The sequence below is a fragment of the Haemaphysalis longicornis genome, unplaced genomic scaffold (assembly GCF_048455015.1).
Source record: "Haemaphysalis longicornis isolate Haplotype H1 unplaced genomic scaffold, Haemaphysalis longicornis Haplotype H1 scaffold_1, whole genome shotgun sequence".
NCBI lineage: Eukaryota > Metazoa > Arthropoda > Arachnida > Ixodida > Ixodidae > Haemaphysalis > Haemaphysalis longicornis.
Genome location: NW_027526203.1, coordinates 379,785,211 through 379,809,481, shown reverse-complemented (window position 1 = coordinate 379,809,481; position 24,271 = coordinate 379,785,211). Strand labels below are relative to the sequence as shown.

At 44.6% G+C, this 24,271-nt stretch overlaps 1 protein-coding gene across 7 annotated transcripts in view; it reads right to left on the bottom strand.

Annotated features, from left to right (window-relative positions):
* Positions 1-21,380, bottom strand: part of Kis (chromodomain helicase DNA binding protein kismet) — a 152,386-nt gene extending 131,006 nt beyond the window's left edge. For 5 of the 7 annotated variants that reach the window (XM_077686458.1, XM_077686462.1, XM_077686461.1 and 2 more), the window contains exon 1: positions 21,061-21,226. The gene's annotated coding sequence lies outside the window, so the exon portion shown is untranslated. Of the gene's footprint in view, positions 1-21,060; positions 21,230-21,259 lie in introns of those variants that run through there. The other 2 variants (XM_077686459.1, XM_077686460.1) reach the window with 2 other exon arrangements.
* Positions 21,381-24,271: the final 2,891 nt, after the last annotated feature.

Genomic DNA, 24,271 nt, shown 5'->3' with positions numbered 1-24,271 from the left:
CGGAAGTTTCGGCGGTCGCTTCATAGACGGCGCTAGCGTCCGGTCAGAAAAAGCAAATGGCGGCGCCCACCTCTAGCAAGGAAAATGGTGTATAAAGTCAACCACCACGGACTTCCTCAGTAAAAATTGTGGCTCATCCTTGCGTGGCCCACAATGCTCCCTAAATGTATTTTTGTCCAGAAAAATTTATTTCTCTTTGTAGCCGCACTTTTATTTAAAAAAAATCATTTAAAGACAGTTTTTTTTTTTTTTTTTCAATCGCCACCATTTTTCCGTGGACATCATGTTGAGTCCTTGGACCCATGCCGCATTTTTAAAAGATTTTTGCTTTTTTTTTGCTCTCATTACACCAGTCAGAAAATAGATGATGTTGCACATTTTTAAACTATTTTAGCAAATACAAGCACACTCTCAGCCAATGAAGCACTTTTTTTCAGAATTTCGCCATTGTGGACCATTCATAAAAAAATACATTGGCACTAAAAAAAGAGAACTGTGTGAGAAAACATTTGTCAAATTTGGAAAATTCTCATTTCCGGCCCATATTCACCCGGCCCATATTAGTTACAGCTTGAAAAGACACTTTCATAACGAAACGTAGCAACAATAAGTGATAATACGAGTGTGGAGCCTATGCTACTTTACTGCTCATTCCGTCTTCTTCCCACACACTATGTATTAAATGCAAGCCTCCTTAACCCACATTTATTTTATTTTGAGGCCCGTGCGAGGTTTCCGTTGGCTGTAAATATAGTGCGAATGTATTTTTATATGTACCAACGTGTTTTTTTTTTTTTTTTGCAATGAATACTCTTCATAAGCACATGTTCTTCTTGTATAGTCGGTGTATTCGGTGTATAAGCCTTCCTCGCCTGTATACATGTGTGCATATGTGTGTACGTGTGTGTATGTATATATATGTGTATATACATATATATGTGTATACACTTGATGTTTGTTGAACAGCTGAATTAGGAAGCTACGATTTGATGCGACCGAAGAGCCATTGTATTTTGTTTGTGGACCCTAAAACTAGCCTCTGGCTATTGGGTCCAACACTGTTTTTGCGTATGTTACTCTCAAAAATAATGAATAAAGCTTCAATCAATCAATCAAACCCCTTAATTGCACATTACTGTGCTCGGAGCAAAAATATCAAATACAAGGCATTCACTAGTACAAATCATCGCAGTTTATTTCAGAAAGTTTAATGGGAACATTTTTTTGTTTTAGCAGAAAAAGAAATTTTTGAATTTGTACACCAACACTTCACCACATTGTTCTACAGGGTGTTTTCTCTGCACGGCATACGCCTGCCTTCACGAAAAACGCACGAGCCAGCGGTTTCGCGCTTCACGATTACCTATCCCTGCAATTGTATTTCGTAACGTCAATACAGGAAAAAGGGAAAAAAGGGAAAAAATGGCAAAAATCTTCCCAAAATGCGGCATAGGACAATCCAGGGCCTCGGAATGATTTCCATGAAAAAATGGATGCAATTGAAAAAGAAGTGATTTTTTTTATGAATTTTTTGACAGACCTAAGTTTGCTTTAAATGCTGGAGACAAAAGAGTTGCTACAAAAAGAAATAAACTTTTCTGGACAAAAATACTCCGAGGGAGCATTGTGGGCTATGCAAGGATGAGCCACAATTTCCACTGAAGAAATCAGTGACAGTCGACTTTACAGCTGGGACATTTGGCATGGATGACCCAGGGGCAAAGTTTGCTCATTGCCCGCGCCCCAAGGCCACTCCCAAGCGCCGTGAAACCGCACCGCCACGTGGGAGAGCAGGAAATTGTGGTGAGTGGTTCAATTTTAGACCTTCAGGGAGTACGCCGGGGCCCACCATGTCATGTTAGTCTCTACTACTCTCGGCGCAATGCAATTGGCACTAATTTGCAAAACCACACTTGGGCGCAGTTTTAGTGCAATACTGCCTTTTGGTGCAGGATGGCGAAGAAGAAGCGGATTGGCGCAGCGTGGCGCAAATGGCACAGCCCTTCCACCCCTGGGCCCAGGTTAAAATCACACAGGATCACACCATGTTTTTTTCTTTATTTACTAATCTTTACTGTGAAGGCCATTTTACTGCCCGGACAACTACAACTACAACTACAACAATGGCGCTTTTTCGTAGAATGGGGCACTTAAAGGGGCCATGCACAACAAGTTTGGCTCATTCGAAAAACTGCCTCGTTAGAATCATACTGACACCACTTTTAAAATAAACTTCATTCAAATAAGCTTCATAATTAGGAAAAAAGGGAATGGCCATGCAACCCACTAGCTCATTTCCCACAACAGAACCTATGATATCATATGTGCCCAGCTGTGCAATTGGCTGAGGCCGGCAAAAGCAAATGCAAATTAGGCAGGGCTTATAAGCTTGCTGAACGAGCTATTTGCGCTTAAATTTAGGGCACATTCTCTTTATAGCAGTAAGAATTGTGGGATGAACAGATAAACAATTAAAGTTATGAACGACCGCATAAACACCGAAGCAGTTAGTGAGGCACCTCGCCGGCTGACACAGCCGTCGGACGCATTGGACTTGTCTGACAACACTAACCAACTTACATAATCGGCACGGTCATATACATGACCATGTTTGTCGAGTTTCAGGAAACAATTTCGATTTCAGGAAACAATTTGCGTTAACCCTAATAAAAATACGGAAGGGATATAAGTCCGGCCAGAAACAAAGTACGAACACTGGCACTTCAGTGGTATTGCAGCGCCATCTATGAAAGTAAGTGATAAACAAGATGACCAAATGGCTTTGTGAGATGGTAGCAGCTCTGGTCAACCCGCTATCTTTAGTTTTAAGGCCCTGCTCTGGATACGTCATTGTCGACGTCACAAAAACACACGATTTAGCGGGAGAATTGAAATTTTAGCTTAAAATTTCAATTTCTCAGGGAATAAAGCATTTTTTGCAGCCAGACAAGTGCTAAGGGCACTATAAAACACTAAATCTTTCGAATAAAACAAACGTGCTTTTTCTACATGGCCCCTTCAAGGCTTTCACCTTAGAATGAACAATCCCCAAAGCCATGGCACGCTTGCTCCTGAGGAAAAAGTAACAACACGCAAACAGAAACCCGTCTAACAGCCTGCCGACTGCCTATCTATAAAATTACAGATTAATAACAATACTCATTCGCACTGACACTGACTTATGAATCCACCCCGCCGGTTCAGTGGCTAGGGCATGAGGCTCAGACTGAGGGTGTGGGTTCAATCTTGCCACGGCGGCCATTGTACTGACAGAGGCGAAGAACATAAAGGCCCACGTGTACAAGATTTTGGCAAATGCTAAATATCCTCACATTGTCCTAATCGGTTGGTGGCCTTCCACTATGGCACACTTCATGGCCCAGGTAGAGCTTCAGAGCATTAAACCCCCCACTTGACGTAGATTTCTGAATAAATATGATAACGCAAATCAGGCAATGCAAGGTCTTACATCCAGTTAGGTCAACACATCAGCACAAGTGGATACAAAGTGAAACCCCAACCAGCCCATCAAATTTTATTAAACTTTCACTTATAAGAAATCAGAACTACCCATTCTCCCATATGTGAAAATCAAATTTGATGTACAAATCCTGACTGTGCAAGCCCCTGCACCTATGCTTCACGGTTTCCACCTAGCTCAAAATCTGAAATGACAAAAAAATTCACATTCTAGCCTCATGACCAAGGTCAGGGTGTGAATTTTTTTAACAAGACTCAAACAAGAATCTCACAGATCGTCTTTCAACTGGCTCGCATATTTTTCAAATCAGGAACATGAGCTAGACTGCAGCACAATTAGCTGCCAATTAGTTGTCATGTACTATGAATTGCAATCAGTCATCACACACAGCATGTGCTTACAATAAAATGTCTTCAAAAAATCGCCACACTACCCACAATTATGAAATGACACACACACACACACACACACACACACACACACACACACACACACACACACACACACACACACACACACACACACACACACACACACACACACACACACACACACACACACACACACACACACACACACACACACACACACACACACACACACACACACACACACACACACACACACACACACACACACACACACACACACACACACACACACACACACACACACACACACACACACACACACACACACACACACACACACACACACACACACACACACACACACACACACACACACACACACACACACACACACACACACACACACACACACACACACACACACACACACACACACACACACACACACACACACACACACACACACACACACACACACACACACACACACACACACACACACACACACACACACACACACACACACACACACACACACACACACACACACACACACACACACACACACACACACACACACACACACACACACACACACACACACACACACACACACACACACACACACACACACACACACACACACACACACACACACACACACACACACACACACACACACACACACTGATGGGCAACAAAAATCTGCTGGTTGAACTTATCATACCAACAAAAACTACAAAACAAGCATAGCCAGAGCATGGTGAACCTGCCCGTATAAACTGTTTTCACTAGGGTAACCACCTTTCTACTAGCAAAATGTGGGACACACTGACTGGGGGAGGAGGGGAGGAACACTAATATAGCACAGCGAGAAATTAGCTACAATAACTTGTTTTATAACTTTTAGAGAGACTTTTTCTTTTTTGCAATATGGGGGGTCTGCAACACCACATACATCCGTGCAAGCAAAAATCTCCCCTCAGTAATGCCACTAGGTAAAGGTTGGCCCGTGACTTCCAGCTCAGTTCTCGGTACCAAGCGGCTACCGTTATGCTCCCGGCAGTAATGAGCCACCATGCCCCCGTGTGTACCTGTAACTTGTGTCACGATGCGGGCCACAATGAAGAGGCTGTTCACTCACTGAGCTTCCTTGTAGACTTGCGGGAGTGTCATCGTGCATTGGCTAATAGAACACGTCACTCCCCAGTTATGTCAATGTACAATTCACAAGACATAACGCTGGCACCTCCCCATTCCCCCGCAAAACATGGTATTCTGCTGGCAGACCCCCACAAGAGACCTCAGTATTATGCCGGACATTTTCAAAAATTTTGGTATCTCTTGCAAGATGCGGGACAACAGCACTCCCTGCAAGACAGTCCGCACGTCGCAGGACGGGTGGTCACCCTAACTTTCACAAGTAATAAGTTCTCCTGAGAAAGCCAAGACATAGTTCATCCAAAATGAAATTCCGATCTCTTAAAACTCAACTTGCAACGCACAAATTGGAGCTTCAGAGATTGAATTTGCAGCCTTGATAAAATAAGCTTAGACGGCTTCACCAGACAAGTTGACAATTGGAAGCAATAGAACACCGTCACCAGTAGCTAAACCACCAAAGAATGTACTTCTTACACACACAAACTTTATGTATACAAAAATGATGCAGAAAAAAGCAAGTTCAATAAAAGTGAACAAGTACCATGTCTAAAGGTTACTGGTGGACTCTACCTTCTGATAAATTTATATGAATCCAGGCACTACGCAAAGAGAAAGCATGCTACCCCAAGCCCAGACTCGACAGTCGATAAGTATGACAGCAGGGACAGTGCTGTTGTTGCACGGTAAAAGCTTTCCTTTCTAGCAAAACAACTATGCATTGTTGTTCAGTGCATCAATATGTCCAATCATACTTGCAGGAAAAATGCAGCGGCCAGTGGTATCTGTCATGAGTTTGTCTTCCAGGATATTGAAAAAACAGTCCTGAAACCGGTTTCGTACAGCACACAACAAAAAAAATTGACGACCCCTCTGTCCAACGACGACAATGTCTGAAGCGTGACGCTTTCTTGCATGCGATTCAAATGGCCAAGTTCCAATGTCAATGCAAGAATGAATGCAGTGGAGTGATCGCTGAGGGTAGTACTTAATCAATAAGTTGAATGAAGACACGTATTAAAGAGACTGCCTTGACTTTCACCTTTTAAATGTTCCCACTTGCATCGACGACTTTACACTTGCACAGTATGGCCTTGTGATCGCTGTGGTAGACAAAGGTTCTGCCACAGTGAAGTCTGCCATGTGCCAGGCACCATCACCGAGACCAAGAAAGCTTCACTTTAAAGGAATGGCGCGATCGGATAGACGTCAGCTTCATAACACGAGGGACCCAGGTTCGATTCTGACCATGGGAAGGATTTTTATTCTTGAGGCGCTTGTGTAAAGCTGGCTTTCCTGTAGTGTGTTTTGACATGCACTGGACGCCATTAGTGAGGCAAAGAAAGCTTCGCTTTAAAATAAGAGGCAGCATCCCATTAATAAAACAAACCGAGTTTTAATAAGCATAGTAAACATAACCGCCATTACATCCCACCCATTAGAAAGAGGAATGAAGTAGCTAACCACAATTGTTTAACTTGCCAGTAAGTGACTATTGTCAGGTGGATCCTTAGAAACTAAGTGTTGTTCCCCACATACTTTTTGAATAAGACCACCCCTTCAAATGCTTCGCTTAAACAGCAGTTGTCATATCTGGTTTGAAAGCGGGTTCTAATATAGGTGGCAAGAACTGTATTGCCCTCTACACACCACTTCACTTAATACAGTACACTTCACTTAGGACTCCAGTCGTACTGAAAGCATAAGGGAAGGTTTTTGAACTGGATACATGGGAGCAAGTCCGCCTGTTTAGAATAACAATCACCACACTTTGCACACGTTCCATAGCTACCTGCCACTAGCCCCAAACAGCACAAGCCGAAGCTACTAGCTTCTCAACAATTCCCCTGAATGCCCACAACAGATGAGTTGCTCTACAGTGGGCATTTTCCGGACAGAAAATTGACTTACAAGCCAAGAGAGATTTTTACAAAGCATTACCCAAACATCCCCTGGATTAGTGATAGTGTGCCGTGATTGAAGCGGGTATAAAATCTATGTCATAAGTGTCGCATGCACTTGCTAAAAAAAAATGTTCAGTGCGAACATTAACCTTTTTCTTCTTTACTGCATGTTAAATGCATTTTCCATCATATTAACACTTTCACTCCGAGGCCGTTCCTGTACTAACAATGGGAGGTTGTACCAATTTTCCCAAAGACAAGTCACACTTGTTTAGATCAGTGTTGCATTGTTGTTCCCCCCCCCCCTTAAAGGGAGAAGGTAGGGCCATCCGTTTCAGGTACTATGTTAAACGTAAGAAGCTGTGAGAACACTAGAAAAAAAAGTACATTTTTCAGCCTTGCCTGCATCTAGTAGAGAGCTGGCAGATAAAAAATGGCAACACAATTTGGTAACGGTAGTAACAACAATGTTCCCACGAAATAACCTGTTTCTTGCAGTAGTTCGAAAAGTTGGTTGAAGGCATAGCATTCATCTCGGGGAGTGTGCAGGATGTCATTTGTGCCTACGACACGGCTTCAGAAGAGACAAATGGCAACCATGATCACACTCCAAGTAGCGTTTGTAGGGGTAAATGCATAAACATTAAAAACCCATCACCCCAAACCTATGCAATGCCGTTCTTTATGCCGGGAATAGATTTTCAGGAACAAAACGACACAAGAAAAATTAAAACCAAATATAAATAAATAATATTTTTCGGAAATAATGTGGGGAATGAAGAGAAACCTTACCAAATACTAACATTACATTTTATATGACACCTCACACAAAATAAAACCTTATACAACGAGATGTGTAAAGTTTTGTCTGGATTGCCCAGTTGAAAACATTCATTTCTGCTGTGGCTAGTTGAAGCATTGAGCTAGCAAGATCTCCCCAAGAAAGCAAAAATGGACATTGCCCTGTTCTTACAGGGACACCAAAATAAATTTTTCCCAGAATATTCTTTATTCCCACATTTTGTGGAAGTCCAGAGCCTTGGTTTATTTCCAAAGCTTGGAAGAGAACAAACTATTCACCGCTCAAGCCATCTCACAAACCAGCATAACGACATCACATGGGCCTATGAATGTGTTTCAATGCCATTTAATCCACTTAGCTTAACTACGACATGGTTATCCCTACATCCAGAATTCAGAATTTCCAGTTTAAGTTGAAATATACTGATAAAGTCAGGTTTTAGCCAAAAAAAAAAAAAAGGATTGGTTGCTTCAATTGTGTGCACATCGAAGGGGCATGTTGGCCCGAAAGCATCCCTATTGTTCCTGGGTCCACTTCCTTACAAGATTTCCTCTGTAAGCTTGGGGCTACATTTACAAGGACTTCAGGGGGTTATCGTTCATACTACATTAAGGGAGCTATCTCTCCTCTTTTTGAGGGGTCCTTGTATTGTCTCCAAGTGGTGGCATTTGGGCATGGGTGTCTTGCCTACTTTGCACATACTGCAGAGTGCGCCCGGAAAAGTCCTTTCTCAACAGAAGCACCCAAGGTTTTCTCTGGGTGAGGAGGTTTAGTTATTGCTGTTTCTTGTCTCTGTTTCACCACCATCAAGTAGAAAAAAAATCAAGTACACTTGCGTGTATTATAATCAGATTAAGTAACCGCAACTTGATTGGAATTGAAATTATGGTTGCCGTGTGGACCCCATATGTCAGTCACCTGTACATGTGAGAACTTGTTCTTCATAACTTTTTCTTCTTCCGATTCGTTTCATGCCTATCTTTTAATGTCTGTTGTTTTATGTCCTTAATGTTTGCAACAATGCTAAAATCAGAATACATATTCATAAAAAAAATTAATATATGCCTAGCTATATTTATATTGAAAGTATGACAAATTAAATTGCAGTAAATTTTGAAATTGCAGTAAATATAGCATTTCTTTTTATGCAATCATCCAGTTGACATCCTTTCCTGCCCCCTCCCACCCTTTTAATAAAAAAAGCAATTAGGGGTTCTCAAAGCCGTCACCACTACTGTAATTGTCGCTGGAGAAAAGGAACGCTCAAGGCCCGTTCACACTTGCGATGAAAGCGAGCGAAAGCGAAGGGAATTCTGTCGCTTTGTCGCGCGAAGATCGTTTTTGTCGACTGGTCGGGACCAATTCCCGTCACTTTCGCTCGCTTTCGTCACAAGTGTGAATGGGCCTTTAGTCACTGCACGCGCATACACTCTTCACGATCCTACGAGAACAACAGGTGTGCTGCGTTCTGTTGTGTCTACCACAACCAAAACACATTACACCTGGCCCTTTGGACAGGCAATGCAGTGAATCAACTGGCACCACACTAGCGGACACACGAGGCCACCCCCAAGCAAGTAACACTGCGGCGCCATGCTGTTAGAAATGCCACTGCACGAACACGCCGCTCACTTAGAAAGGGTCTGCGTATCTATGAGCCATTATTTCCAAAACAGCCCAGAAGAACGCCAGGCTCTCCTGGCTATGATCGTGTTCTTACCCTGCACTCGTCATTTCTATTTCTGTTGCTCATACAGTCGACACTCGATAATTCGAAGTTGCTTAATTGGAATTTTTGGTTAATTGGAAGTGATGTTCTGGTCCCACAAATTTCAAATGCAATTCAATAGAAGAAATCGCTCGATAATTCAAAACTAAAACCAATTATATCAGTTAATTAGAACTTATTCCGAAAAAAATACATCGAGGTGACCGTCTTTTCTCTAGAAAATCCAAAATTTTGAAGCACAAAAATACGGCAGTGCTCTGCACTATGTCAACACCATTGCAACTGAGGCAGCGCACAGTCGATAAAGCGGCAGGTCAGTTAAGACTCGCGCCAGCATATGCACCTCTCTTTTTTCAGGTCCTCAACCTTCGTTGTTGCGCACAGCGCCCTCTGAGCAGTTTGCATGGTTGGTGCTTCAGGCTTCGATTTTAGCAATAAGCCTCAACTATCAAGGCGAACCGTGTCGTACGCTCCAACTGGTGACGAAAGTCAAGATTCTGAACAATATCAAGAAGGGAGACATGTTGCAAACTAATGGCAATGCTGTTATTGTGTTTTATGTTTAATTGGAAGTTTGGTTAATTTGAAGTTTTTTGCGGTCCCCATGGACTTCATATTAATGGGAGTCAACTGTATTAGTTTCTCTAAAAGCATCTTCATTGGGTTCCCGCAAGGTAACTCCCTAACTGTTCACTGATATTTAGAGCTTACTGCAACGGCGATATACCACAGCAGTTCCATATGATAGGCACCCCATCGGCTTTCACCACTGCATCTCTCTTGGGCTGTAACATGAAGAGCAGCCATTTTTTTCTCCAGGTACAGCTTCAAGTAAAAACTTCATTTAGGGCTGCAGTTTAGGAGCTGCACCACGAATTTTTAACCATCAACCAGGGGCAATGGTTCATCAAAACAGAAATGCCTCCCCCAAAGCTGCCCTTCTAAAATACACACAAAAAAACAAGGAACCATCCGCAGCTGCTGCAAATTTCGGCATCAATTTTTGACATTTGGTGCCCCTAATGTTAACAAATTTGATGATACTGTGGTGATATATCCCTTTTTTGTTATCAGCATATGTGTTATTACAAAATTGACTTTTGTTGACAAGCTGCTTCATCACCAAGCATTGGACAATTCCCCCCTGTGGGTTTGTACCGTTCTGTGCATGCAAATGTGCGTGCTTCATTGGGTATGCGCCTTTGGTGGGATTTTTCCCAGCTGATCCCTCAAGACACCAAAGTAGACGCTGTAAAGGCCCTATATTTCGATACATACATTCGATAAACGAGGTCGCGTGTTCGATACCCGGCCGCGGCAGCCGCTTTTCTGATGGAGGCAAAAAGCAAAAACGCCTGTGTGAGATTTCGGCGCACGTTAAAGATCCCCAGGTGGTCAAAATTAATCTGGAGCCCTCCACTACGGCGAGCCGTTGCGTCGGCGCGTTAAACCCTACAATTCATCAATCAATCGATTCACTGCCTTTTCCGAAATCGAGGAACATAACGACTAAGTTGCCCCTCAACCTACAATTAAGCATGAATTTAATGATCATAGGTAGGTCATGAGCTTTGCAAAGATATTTACATAAAAAAATGAAAGTTCCAGTGAGATGATTTATTCAAGGACAATATGACCAGTGCATTATGGTGATTGTAGTATGTCTCAATGACTTCCCACAATGCTCGGAATTTGATTTGCTGTTCGAAGTCAGTGCAAATGCCTTACCCGTCACCACTTCACAAGTGTCACGGACTAACTCCAGTGCCAATTCTGCCTTTTAAAGGGGTCCTGAAATACCTTCCGCCGATGCGTGGATGTACATGTAACCAAATAAAGCAATGTATTAGCAATCTCCTCCCGCAAGAATTTTGTTGAAGCGATGAGTATTAGCTGAGAAATCGGAAATCAAAAACCGCGCATTATCGTCGCGCCGCGTTTCCTCCTCCTTTCAACTTACTCTCCGCTGCTGACGGCGAGCGAGCCTTCCCTCCCATGATGCTGCGCTCCCCGGCGGTGACGTACTTCCGCTATTGCGCTGCTCACACAGCCGTCTTCTACGGGCAAGCTTTGTTGACACCATGAATCTCGCACTCCGCTCAAGGCTGGAAAAGCGAACGAAAAATCTGGCCTTATGTGTGCGGCGGCCTGGCCTTGCCCTTTCGCGGTGTACGTTGCTGCAGAACTTTGCTATCGGCGGCACGCGACTTATTATCGGCGGCGAACTCGCAGCCGCACGGGGAGGATCCTGCGCTCGCTCCCTTGGATGCACAGCGCACTGTTTATCCAAAAAGCGCCGTATCAGATGTGGCCCCGCTGGTGCCGGGTCTTATTTTGTGGCGGTGGTAATTCCTGCCGGCGGCATGTGAAAAAGACATTTTGAACCGATACAGAACCCGTGCACAAAACGCCAGTTCAGCTTGGGGCGACGCGTGGTGGAGAGCGGCAACGTTGGCAAAACATGCTCCACCGCGGCTCTGAGCTTTCTAGCGCTGGAGCGAGCACCATTCTTTGACAATATCAAACATCGGTTGCCCTGGCAACAAGGCACAAACCGCTCTAGAAGTCAGTTACGGTTGCGCGATCCCGGTTCAGCTTGGGGCCCCACCTCGCGGCATATGGGCACTGCAGGCATACTACTCACTCCTATTTGGAAGTGCGAGATGCGTTAGGCATTACAGGAGGCCATGGTGTGTGTGTTGTGGACGCCTTTGTTTCGCGATGAAATGCGACGTTGTGCTTCTGCGGGTGGATAGTGCTTCCCAAGGTCTGGATTATCTTTCTCAAGCGGCGTACGACTCAACCTTGCATGGGGTATGTGCAGTGTGCGTGGCTAAAAGCCATCTCGGCTTGTGCGCCAGAGTTAAGTGACTTGCTGTTCGTCCCCGCAAACCGCGCGCGAGGTGAGTGCCGAATTTACGAGGGGCAGGAGAAGGCAACCCATCTTCTGTCAATCGCGGTTCGGACTTGCAACGCATGTGGTGACGTTGTGTTCGTTCGAAACGCATCTCTGGATTGTTTGGAAGTTGAATAAAATGTATGCGTCAAACCCGGGCATTCGGCTCAGGGCGTTATCTGCGATTGCAAGAAAGAAGTGCCACGGGGCTTCAGCGCTTTCTTTATGGAACGTACTCAAGTAAGAGAATATTCATGTCGTGTTATGGCCCTGTTGCATTCATACAAACGGTTAAGCGTTTGTTTACACTTGTTTCGTTTGTCGTAAAATGTCCAAGCACTCCGGCACTCCGCTGGCAGATCAGCCGGCGAGCCGACGCTGAGCAGACGACTCATCTCTTTGCCGGAAGTGCGTGAAAAAGCCGCCCAATAGCAGGATGTCTAGCTCATGACGAACATCTGGGAATCGATGATGTAGACATGTGAAGATGGCGGCGTCCAAAAACACGAAGGAAAGGGTGAGAAAAAAGCGACAAACTTTACAACAAAAGTGTGAGCTTTCCGCTGCGCGTAAAAGAGTAATACTTGGCACAGATGATGTTGACGACCCAATCTAACGATTGCGCTAGTCAATTAAGTGTGCTCAAAACGCCTTTCAGGGCCCCTTTAAAACAAACACCTGGTGTTGGTCGGTTTTTGCCTCCTATAAAGTGCAGGAGAATGTGGAACACATCATCAGCAATCCAACGTCAACAAGTAGACTACTGTCATATCAGTGAACACAGGTGGCGCACAACCAGCGGTTTGAAGGCAGCAGCACCTGCTTGAAGCAAGTGCATGCTCACCCGTGAACTATGCTGTCACACATAACGAGACTTCTACTGCAATGACAACAGTATTTTGCCAGCGAAGGCTCCAAAGCTCCACCTTTCCACTCTAGAAAGCACCAAGAGAACGAAATAATTTTAAAATCTCTGATGTTTCTCAGCTACTCAAAACCATTTTTTCATGTTAAAGCCCCAGGTTAATTTTCATTATCTTTTTCTCATCTGATCAGTGGAAAACGGGCTGCACAACGAAGGCTTCAGGCGCGCCGGGTCCCTTGCTGTTCCGAAGTGTGAGAAGGAAGTCTGGCTGCACACAACAAATTTACAGAGACGGTATCAATGATGGCACGAATCAGTGCAAAATCTGTGGTGTGCATGTCACTGCAGGTAAGGACGATGTGGCGTTGAAACTTCCATCTCTCGGCCCGTAACATGGCCTGATATTGTGCTTGAAATTTGCACTATTAAGGCCAGCCAGCATACCTTATAGTTCAGACGAACCAAATTGGGTTCCCATGCTCAACCTGAGCTACTTTGAGGGCTTTGAGGAGAATGTGCTGAACAAGGCCACTCACAAGGTAATTGCGGGCTTCCAACGATTTTTTCCCCTTTGATGGTTCCCTAGAGACCAAGAATGTTCCACGAGCTTGTTCTATTTCTAATTTCTGCTTCGTCTGCACACACGCACACAAAAAAAAAAACCTTGAAATTCATCGCTGGAATCATCACCACCCCAAGTCAGCGGGTCGTTGCCACCGCACCTAATTTTAAACAAGTACATACCTAGCGATCGTTTACACCCAGACCTATTGCATAATATCTCATTGGGAGTTCAGCCTGAGGATGCATACAACAGATCAAAACACTGTCGCCAGAGCACATCACCGTCTCACGCTCCACTAAAAAGCGCACCACAGGCCTGGGTGGCATGGCAACACCAGCGCCTCATCTCACACGCAATCACCACATGAAATATCGCCGCAGGCCTGGATGGATACATTTTCTTAACTTCAGCCACATTCGTTTGAGGCAATGCAAAAAATAAGAAATATTAGCGCACAGGGATGACACCAAGCAAGCACGAACGAAACTGCGGTACCCGCGCCACCGTCCAATTGCCTGCGTTCAACCGAACAAGTGGGGTAGGCGACCGAGTGGCCAGTGCATACACCCTATTAGAGCCATTATCTCCATCTAAACAAGACATTTCTCTAATTACAGGCATTCAGAAATGCACCCAGCATGTTTATTTTCACCACAAAAAAAAAAAAGCTTATTTTTGCCACAAAAATACTCTATTTGTTTACATGAGCGAATGTGTGAAAATATGACTAGTAACAGCGCAACCGACCCGACAAAAAAAGAGGAAGGGGCACGAACACACCTTCTTGTGTCGTGTTTGCACTGCTACTAGGCATAATGTACCAACTCGCCCAATCGTCCATTAAAGATATGACAATGAAACCAAAAAAATACTGGAAACTGCACACCAGCATAGTTAAAGCATAATACTGGTTATTTATAGGGGCCATGCAGGCAAAACACAAGTTTGGTTCATTCGAAAGACTGCCTTATTAGAATCATACTGATATGACACCACTTTTAATGTAAACTTCGCTCAAATAAGCTACATAATTAGGAAAAAAAAGAAATAGCCATGCGGCTCACGAGCTCATTTCCCGCACTAGAACCTATGCCGTAATAGGCACCGCTGTGCGATTCGCTGAGGCCGGCAAACGCAAGTTCGGCAGGGCTTATAAGCTTGCAGAGCGAGCTATTTTCACTTAAATCTAATGCATATACATTTTATAGCAGTAAGAATGGTGGAGTAAACAATGGAACTTACGAAAGTACACGTAAACATAGAAGCACCAGTGGATACTGCTGTTAGTACTGCACGCACTACGCTTGTTATAGCTGCACAACAGTCCGGTGCTTTGGGGTTGTCTCAAACAACACTGTCTTACGTGACCCTGTTTGTCGAGCATAAGCAATGTTTCACAAAATGGCCACCACCAACTGTAACAAAAACAAGCCAAGTGCAAATACAGTCAGAAACAAAGCGAGGGTGGACAGCGGTGTGGCATACTATGGTGGCGCCATCTGGGAGGACTGATGGTAAACAAGGTACTCCACAATATGCTGCAAACTAAACAGCGCACTAACGTTCATTTGAGGACCTGTCCTGATTACGTCATCACAAACTTCACAAAACACGATTTGGTGGGAGAATCAAAATTTTAACTTAAATTTATTAATTTCTCAGTGAATAAAGCATCCTTTTCTGCCAGGCAAGCGCTGGGGGCACTATAAAACACCAAATACTTCAAAACAAACTTGTATATTGTCTGCTTGGCCCCTTTAACAGCAGTGAATGAACGAACCTCCAAGCTTTTCATCCCAGGGCCAGGTCGTATGGACAAGACGTACCGTACGCTTTTACAGCTTCGACAAGAGTCAAAGAGGTTGTGCTACAAGCTGGTGACTTTAGGTTCAAAACTCTGCCATGAATGTATATGCACCTAAAGCTCAATGTACAGAGCCAAACTTACCTTAGTTTAGTGAATATTTTAGAGCACAAATACAAATATTTGTAATCTTTCTTCCCAGATTATCCTTATATGATGTTTTGCAAAGAAATAGTGCTTTGCTTGTATTGATGTGCCACACAAATGGCCATCTGTTGAAATGCCAGGACAGAATTGCTTTTTGCCAGCTGTGCTGTGACAAATTCTTTTAAGTGCCACATGTCTTTTTCCTATCACTTGCCTGAAAGAATAAAAAAACACTAGCCACAATACTGTAGATTCACCTGAGCAGCACTCCAAGTTAGGCAGCATACAGAAAACCAAATGTTTTTAATTTGTTCTAATCGAAATGGTTCCATGCATGGCATTCCAAGCAAAGCACTTCTATAGGTCAATGAACCTCAAGACGACTCCCTTGTTACAGGGTAATGTCAAAATGGAAATGCTATGAACCCTGCAAGAAACATTCCTACTTAGGCATGGTTCGCTACACCCACCAAAACATTTCTTCTATGTGCAACTTTCCGATTTAAACTCCACCTATTTAACCCATGCCTGTACATAACATACCTAGCAATTTAACACCCACAATATACCACCAGCAGGGGCCCCAGAAAACTCAAAGGAAGGATAGCAACTGCTGAGAGATAAATGCAGATAGTAAAAAGTAACAAAACATTGCCAGACATTCCACATTCACAGCTCAACTGTTCCTATCTTCCGGGATGTTGATATTATTAGACCACTAGGACACCAAATCAGTTATACCCATTCTGCGTCCCCCACGGCAAAGACGAAAGACAGCACACTTCCACCCAGGCTATCTATATTGTGTTTATGCTTAGTTTTAAGCACTTGATAATTTGCCCTCCTGCAGAGGGTCCCGATCACGCTAAAGATATCCTCAAGCAACTGCTCCAGTTCTACTCAGCTCTTCCCACGAGTAGTATTTCTCAGGCCAACCTGAGACCAATATGCCCTTCACACCCACCCAAGCTCAGCGTTTTTGTTTTCAAACGTCAGACCCTCCAGCCTGCAAGCCTGAATCAGACCCCCCTCCGATCTCCTCTGGGATACCAACCAAAAATGCACAGACTTCACCTCATCCCACCTACACTCGGTCCTACTCAGTTGCGCACCCCCCGTGGTCAGCCTGGTTTACTCAGGTGGAACATGTCACAGCTAAGCCAACCACCAGTAGAGCCCATGGCCTAATGAAGTCCTACAGATGAAATTTTCCTTTGACTGACTCTACCGAGCATGCCACCATATGTGCCGAGATGCTACTTTCAGCTTTCTTTGTCCATCAGCACTGCCCATGATCAATGCCCATCAGCATCGATTCCAACATGACAGTAGAGGTCCCACTTTGCCAGCTTACTAAATATATCCAGCATTTTCTGCTCTTAGGCTAAATACTGGCAGAAAGAAAATAAACAGAAAACAGCATCGAGAGAGTGGGTTCAGGATAGACTGGTCCATGTTCACAAAGAACCAAACCTACTTTAATGGTTATAGATATGCATCCATTAGCAGCAAAGGGAATTCTGCCACATCGAATTTACAACTCTTTTTACGAATGCCAGGCATCGTCCCAAATGTTACGCAATGTTTGTCACGATTGCACCATGACTGAGAAATGTTCCTTCATGTTCAGCCTCTGTGTCCTAAACCGGTGGTAGTGTTGCAGGTTTTAACTCTTAGATACAATTTTCATTCATGGTGCTAAGGACACCATATGAACCCTTCAGCAAATGTCCGTCCATTTCTGACACAAGTCACAAGTTTGCAATAGGTACTTGGCTTTGTGGCCAAAAGCTTGCTTTAACGTCTGGCAGGCTTTAGCTGCTGTCTTGTGAAGTTTAAAGGTATTCTTTCAAGGTAGTTTCCAACGCCCTGAAAAGCAGTTGCTACCTCCAGCAACCATAGAATGAAATCTGATTTCATGGTGCACAGGTTACACAGAGGAGCACGAGAATCAGACAACCGCATAGGCTACTTGTACTCAGCAACTTACACTTATGCAGCATGAATTCAGCTTCTGTCTTAATGAACTAGCCTTTCCCCGACATCGCACAAGAGCAATACAAGCACACCGTGTCACGTCAGCTGAGCCCATTAAACTTCTAATTGAACAGAACTCTGCAGTGCCAGGCTCTATGCTCCTACCTGTACCTGCCCAGAATTTTCAGAAAAGCATGGGCGGGACATGATATTCCACCGCGGCCTTACTGCTCAATACAAATAATGCTACAGGACCAGATGCTTGTGTGTAGGCCCCATCCTCATGGCATCCGCACTGGCACATAACACGGTGCTGAGGTTTTTGGCAAGTTGTATCGGCAGATGTCCCATTTGTGACATCCATTCAAATTTCCCGCATAACATAAAAAACTCAGCAAAGTAAAATTGGGAACACTCCAGTAGAACGACTGGAGCAGCGCTATACATCAGACACATTGTGCTATACTGTTTGCAATGTTCTTGCACATCATTTCAATCCTGACGTATAGAAGCACAATTTCCGAGCAGCTGTTGGAGCGGGGCAGCGCAACGTCCGCTTCCTAAAGCAAGAACAACGCACTCGGTGCCTCGCTGTCACAGCTGTGCCTGGGCTGAGCTACAAATGTTCCACGGACAAAAGTGCAGGACATGGCTTTGCATTATTGCTGGACGTGTGTGTGGAGCGGTACTGTCAAAGCACACAAGAATCGAAAAACTAAGCTCTAGGCTAACTTATATTTACAGCCCACATATGGCACTATCAAAGGCAACAGAATGAAACACAGCTGAGCCGCCCGTCACGGCCTTTCACTATGTCTGCACCCATCTATATTGTTTTGCGTCCACAGTATCTGCACCATTAGAAACATAACTATTGCTAAAACAGGTCACATGGTCCTCCCAGCAGGACCTCGTGCTGGCACTTTGCCAACAAACTTGTGCGCTGCCCATGAGGGCACCCACATAACTAATATATCAAACTCATCATTGTAACCCCGGACGCTGTACACAAAAGCCTCCAACATTTAAATGAATTTGGGAAATTATACAATTTGGCATTCCCAGTTCACTTGCAAAGCACAACCTTGTGGAATATATACATGCCCACGTGCACACACACACACACACAGGCAACCAGCTATTGCTTTGGCTAACTAGTTAGCTATTACCTCTACACAAGAACTTCAGCATGTCTGCATGTATTCTAATAGATTCCCAATGCACAACTTCGCCGAAACAGCAATAAAGATGGTCCAAACCCAGAACCAAAAAAAACTGCTGCTCTTCCGGCTGCTACTGAATACACATTTGGCACCTGTGCACACACACAACCGAGCATAAGGTAATGGGTCTCTCTCTCCCATGCATTTGAGAAAGGAAAAAAAGCAGCCTCGAAAACGACACCAACATAAAATGATCAGTCTAAAATTCACAGCTTTAATACTTTCAACAGCCTTTTTTGTGCTGTTTACAGCAAAGAAATCAAGCAATTTTGTTTATGGCTGCTACAGGCAATATATAAGAAAAAGTAAGCCATCTAAAATAATTTGGATGCATAAGCACATGTATTCTTTAATCACTATTATCAAAACACATTGTGTTTCAAACCACAAAAAAGAAAAACTGGTTGCTATGGCACACTGAATAATTCTACACTCGCCCGAGACAATTTTTTGCACTTTCCACCTTCTCTTTCCTTGATCAATTTCTGCACAGCTCTGAAGCTACACAGCTACACGGCGGGTGTAGCTACCATCTGCTTGAAGTTTGTATCAGCCTTTTCAAACTGCAGCCGGGGCAAGTGAAATTCCTTACTCCAATTTGTTTGGAGTTGGCTACAACCTACCTGCTTTTATGAATCTCAGAATGAGGCCTGGTTCCAGTCCACAAAGCTATACTTCCGACTCAAATTGCAGTTGTGCAGCAACAACTGTATCCTTAGACCAAAGCAGGGTCACTGATCGTTTGCTTCGCCATGTGCGTTGTCGGCTCGCAAAAAGCATTTTTTACTGAAATATTGCTGAATGATTTACACTTTTCAAGTCTTTCAAATGGAATATACTTCACAGTGCAGAGATTTCGCCACGGCACAGATACTAAAAAAAAAGACCTCTCAGAACCTGACTCGAAACTAGATCTGATGTCCCTCCGCTTCAGTAACAAACTCTGTTACCACATCAAGTTAGTAAGCATTTGGCAAGACAAAAAACCACAAAATATACAAATAACTCGGTTTTTAAAGAGTTCAATTTGGGATTTTGGGCGCAAGTGCTACACTCAGGTTACGAGCCGCGCAGTAGTGTAGGGCTAGAGAATATTTGAGACCAAAAAAGGTTTTATATTTGGGCCTAAATCGCGCGTACACGAGCGTCCTGAGAAGCAACACGAAGTATTTTCGCTGGTCCTAATTAAGGACACGCGCAAATGGCACGGGGCGGTGGGACCACCACGACGGGGAGCGGACAGTTGTCTCAGACTAAAACTCGGCGAAAAAAAATAAAATAAACAGGGGCACAACCGCGTCGGCCAAGCCACAGTTAGAAAGGGGAAACACGAATGCTAGCTCTCGAAAAGCTTTCTCGCGAGCGGAACGCGAACGAAGGCGAAACGGGCAGCGGGAGGCCGCAGTACCACGGCTCGCTGCTGCTCGCTCCCAGCGGGCTCAAATTGCAGTCTGGGGCAAGTGTCCATCGGAGGCGCCAATACACCGGCACCAATTCAATCGGCAAAACATGCGGGCTATGCGCCGGCTGGAAGGTCTCCAAAGCGAGCAAATATGTCAGGCGTGCTCATCGAGCAGCCGAGCGATGCGAGCGACGCGAGGCCGCGTCCGGCATTCTGGCTTTCTCCGGGTGAACGGAAAGCCGCACGCGTCCACGTCAAGACACGGAACAACATGCACAGCGGTCAGCCTTTGATTAGCGTTAAGCCTAACGAGAAGATCATTAGGGAGCCTTGAGCTCGTTCAGAGGCGACCAGCGTACGCGGACCTTTCCCGCTTTCGCTCGATACCACGACAGTGACAACGAAGACCGCTCGGCAGTCCGCACTGACATTTCGACCAAGTGGCCCTGGCCACCCCTCCTCACCTTTCTCCGGGGCTAAGCGCTCACAAAGTACAAGTACGAGACGCGACCGCAGCCGGATTATTCCCATAAATGCACCAGAACAATGACCACAAGTTTTCTTTGAACGCCATTTTAGGCCCATCTTCAGCTACCCAATTCATGATCACTTTTACCAAATGATAATCGGCTCGGACTTATCCTCCAATTAAACCTAGATACCGAGCAATTTCGACCAATCGAGAGTGCTCGGTCTACACAGGCATAGTTCGTGGAAAGACTGAAACACTTACCTTCGTTACGCTAGTGAAACAAACTACATTCGCAGGCGATTTTTGTCAAGTTTGAGTCGGCTTTGGTCGCTTACATTGTACATCTTGCTAGGACTAGCACGCCATGTTACGCCGTCTCTGATTGGTCGACACAGAAATACTATAGAGTGATTTTGTTTGCGGAAGTATCGTATTTGAATTAAAAGCACTGCAAACTCACATTTGACGACTTGTCGGTCTTAGTTAATCACAATGACAGAGCCAAATCCGATAATCAACGCAGGCAACCAGTAAATGACAATTGTCATTTATTGGTGATCGGCCAATGAAAGACAAGCTCACACGACGGTCGCGAGCAAAGAGTTATGTTTTTCTTTCTATCCCCGGCATTGCGGCCAATGAGAGGTCGAAGATTTTCATAAACTCCCGGATGTAATGGGCCCAAAACACTGCTTCCCAAGAAGAACACTAGGGATCCCTGACGTACGGGCACTGTGCGCACCTGGCGTCGAAGGGTCGAAGGCGAGCTTCAGGCCGGAGGTGTCAGATGCGTGCGGCTGATGGCTGTAGCGTCCTCACTCTCCCTCCCCGAAAAGCAAAGGACGCCGGGCGCAGCCCCGGCTCCGGCAGATCCGATCCGGCACATTTTGTAACTGCTCCTCTCCCTTCTGCTTGACGCGGCGCGATCTGGTTGTGCATGGGCGGTGGTTGATCGGTGCTCGAAGGCTACTGAAATAATCGGCGCATTCTAACTGTGCCTATATTTTTTTTTTCTTTCTACCCGACGCCGAAGCAGAGAAGTATTCTTGTCCATTTTGCAAGTGACGCAAAAATTATTCAGTTGCGTTACGTAGAACTGAGATAGCTCATCGCTTCATGCGACGTACCCATCTACTGATTCAGAAAGAAAAAAACAACAGCTTTAGTAGCGTTCTGTTGGTCAGTGGCCTGTTTGGCCAGTAGCCAGTGGCCTGTTCATTATTTCTATTGCACATTGTGGCATGAGTGCCTGTTAGTAAATTCTGCCCAGTTATTTATTTTTTAGCCATAAAAATTGCGGAAACTTAAAAGAGGCAAGTAAAGTAAGGGAAATATACATACAACAGGTGCTACACACAACATAGTGCCTGTCGTGTATAATTCAATTTAGCATTACCTTTCTTAAAGCCGAAGTGTGCACCTACTATCTTAACACAAAGTACTTCCAGACTAGATGTCTGTTCGCTTTAGGTTTAAGGGGCACGAAGGGCTGAATACTTTTTTATTTTAACTGGAAGGTCACGCATTTCGTAGTTCTCTCAGCTTTTGTTCGACAGCTAACGACGCCTTGTTTATTAAGAAATAAATAGTTTAAGCGGGCATTGATCTCTGGCGTTTCCCTTCCTTTTTTGTGTGTGTGTGTGTGTGTGACAAAGCGCTCAGACCGAGCCAGGGCCTGGCTTTACTTGATCATCGCCATCTTCCTGAGTGCTTCTTCTTTTGGCTTTCACTTTAGTAGCAAAGATTGAAAGCTGATCAGAAATGGTCTTTTTAAAGCCACCATGGTATGGCAGCACCCAAGGATGTGCTGCTGCCTGGGGCAAAAAAGGAAAATACACATGCAAAATTGGCCAGCAATCGAGTTCGGTCAGCAATCGGTAGCCAGCGCGCCGATTGTGCTAATCCCCGACTTTTGCCATTGGCTGTTGTATACGCATACATTTATGTGCTAGCAGTAAGCAGGTATGGTAGGCACTCGCATTCACCCGCAAGCACCTCTTTACTCTGCCTGTCCCGCAAGGCGAAACATTTAAACAAAATCCAAACATGCAATGCCTACTGCCTGTAGTGATGCATCCTATTTCGTAATATTGCTAGCTGAGGTTTGTCTATTCTAAACAGTGAGTGCTCCTCAAAACTTTGGGCATACATGTAATTTGCGTTTGCGTGTCCCTGCATCAGTATTTATTTTAGGAGAACGCATCAAGTTCCACCAATCCCATTTCACCATGCATTCGCAATTCATGATGTCACAAACTCTAGCGTGGGACGTGTATGGGTCGTCGATGCCTCTTTTCATGCTTCTGGCGTTTCCTGTGTTAACAAGTAACTACTGCTGCTACAAGTGGTATTTTTGTATTCACGGTGCTGTTATTTTGGTTATATAAACCAACTTTTATTTTTTAGTGTCTCTTCTAGTATGCTTACTCGTACTAATGATAAGTACCCGCCGCGGTGGCTCAGTGGCTAAGGCGTTGTGCTGCTGAGCACGAGGTCGCGGGTTCGATTCCCGGCGGCGGCCGCTGCTTTTCTGATGGAAGCGAAAAGCAAAAACGCCCGTGCGTACGAGATTTCGGCGCACGTTAAAGATCCCAGGGTGGTCAAAATTAATCCGGAGCCCTCCACTACAGCGCGTTTCATCGCCTGCGTTGCGTCGGCGCGTTAAACCCCACAATCCAATCCAAGTTTAAGTTAAGTGCCTTGCAGTAGTAAAAAGAACTTTGAACATCTTTTACCTGAGTAAAAGCTGCAGATAACTAAACACTAGCTTCTACTGCCCTATTTCCAACTAAGGCAAGTGTAAAATCCCATGTTACTATAGTAGAGATTTGAGCCACCAACTTATCGTGAAAACGCGATAAGTTGGTGGCTCAGGTTGGTTCTAAACTTAAGTCAACCAAACACCTCTTGTAATGTACTTGTACTGCATTTGAAAATGTAGCCATATGCCTTTTATTTCTCTTTTTCAGATACTGCAGACCAAGCAGAGTTCAGGCAAAAGGAGGCAGCACAGTCAGTTCATAAAACCCGTTTACAGGCACTGCGCTTCAAATATATTCATAATTCCAAAGACAATCACTGCGAAAAACAAGCTGCAAGAACCCAAAACACTGCACATGAAACAAGCAGCGGTAAGACTTTGCCCCCCCTAATCGAGAACTCTGCGCAAGCCTATGGGCACTGGGTTGCATCCTGTCCCCCCACTTTCCAGACATTTTGCAGTTTTGTGTGAAATAAAGTTGTGGCTGACCGCTGTCATCTTCCCCTTAAATATTAAACAGCCTGTATTTGTATGTTAATACGAGAGCATCAAGTGGCTCATTGAGCAAATAAGTCGCTGTGCCATAAACGCAGACGAATTCCCAGTGACTTGCAGATATATGGCTCCTGAATTCTTACTGCCTATGTTCGCAGCCAACGAGAACGCAGTTTGATGTGCAGCAGAGGGAAGGGGTGACATGAGCGTGCCATA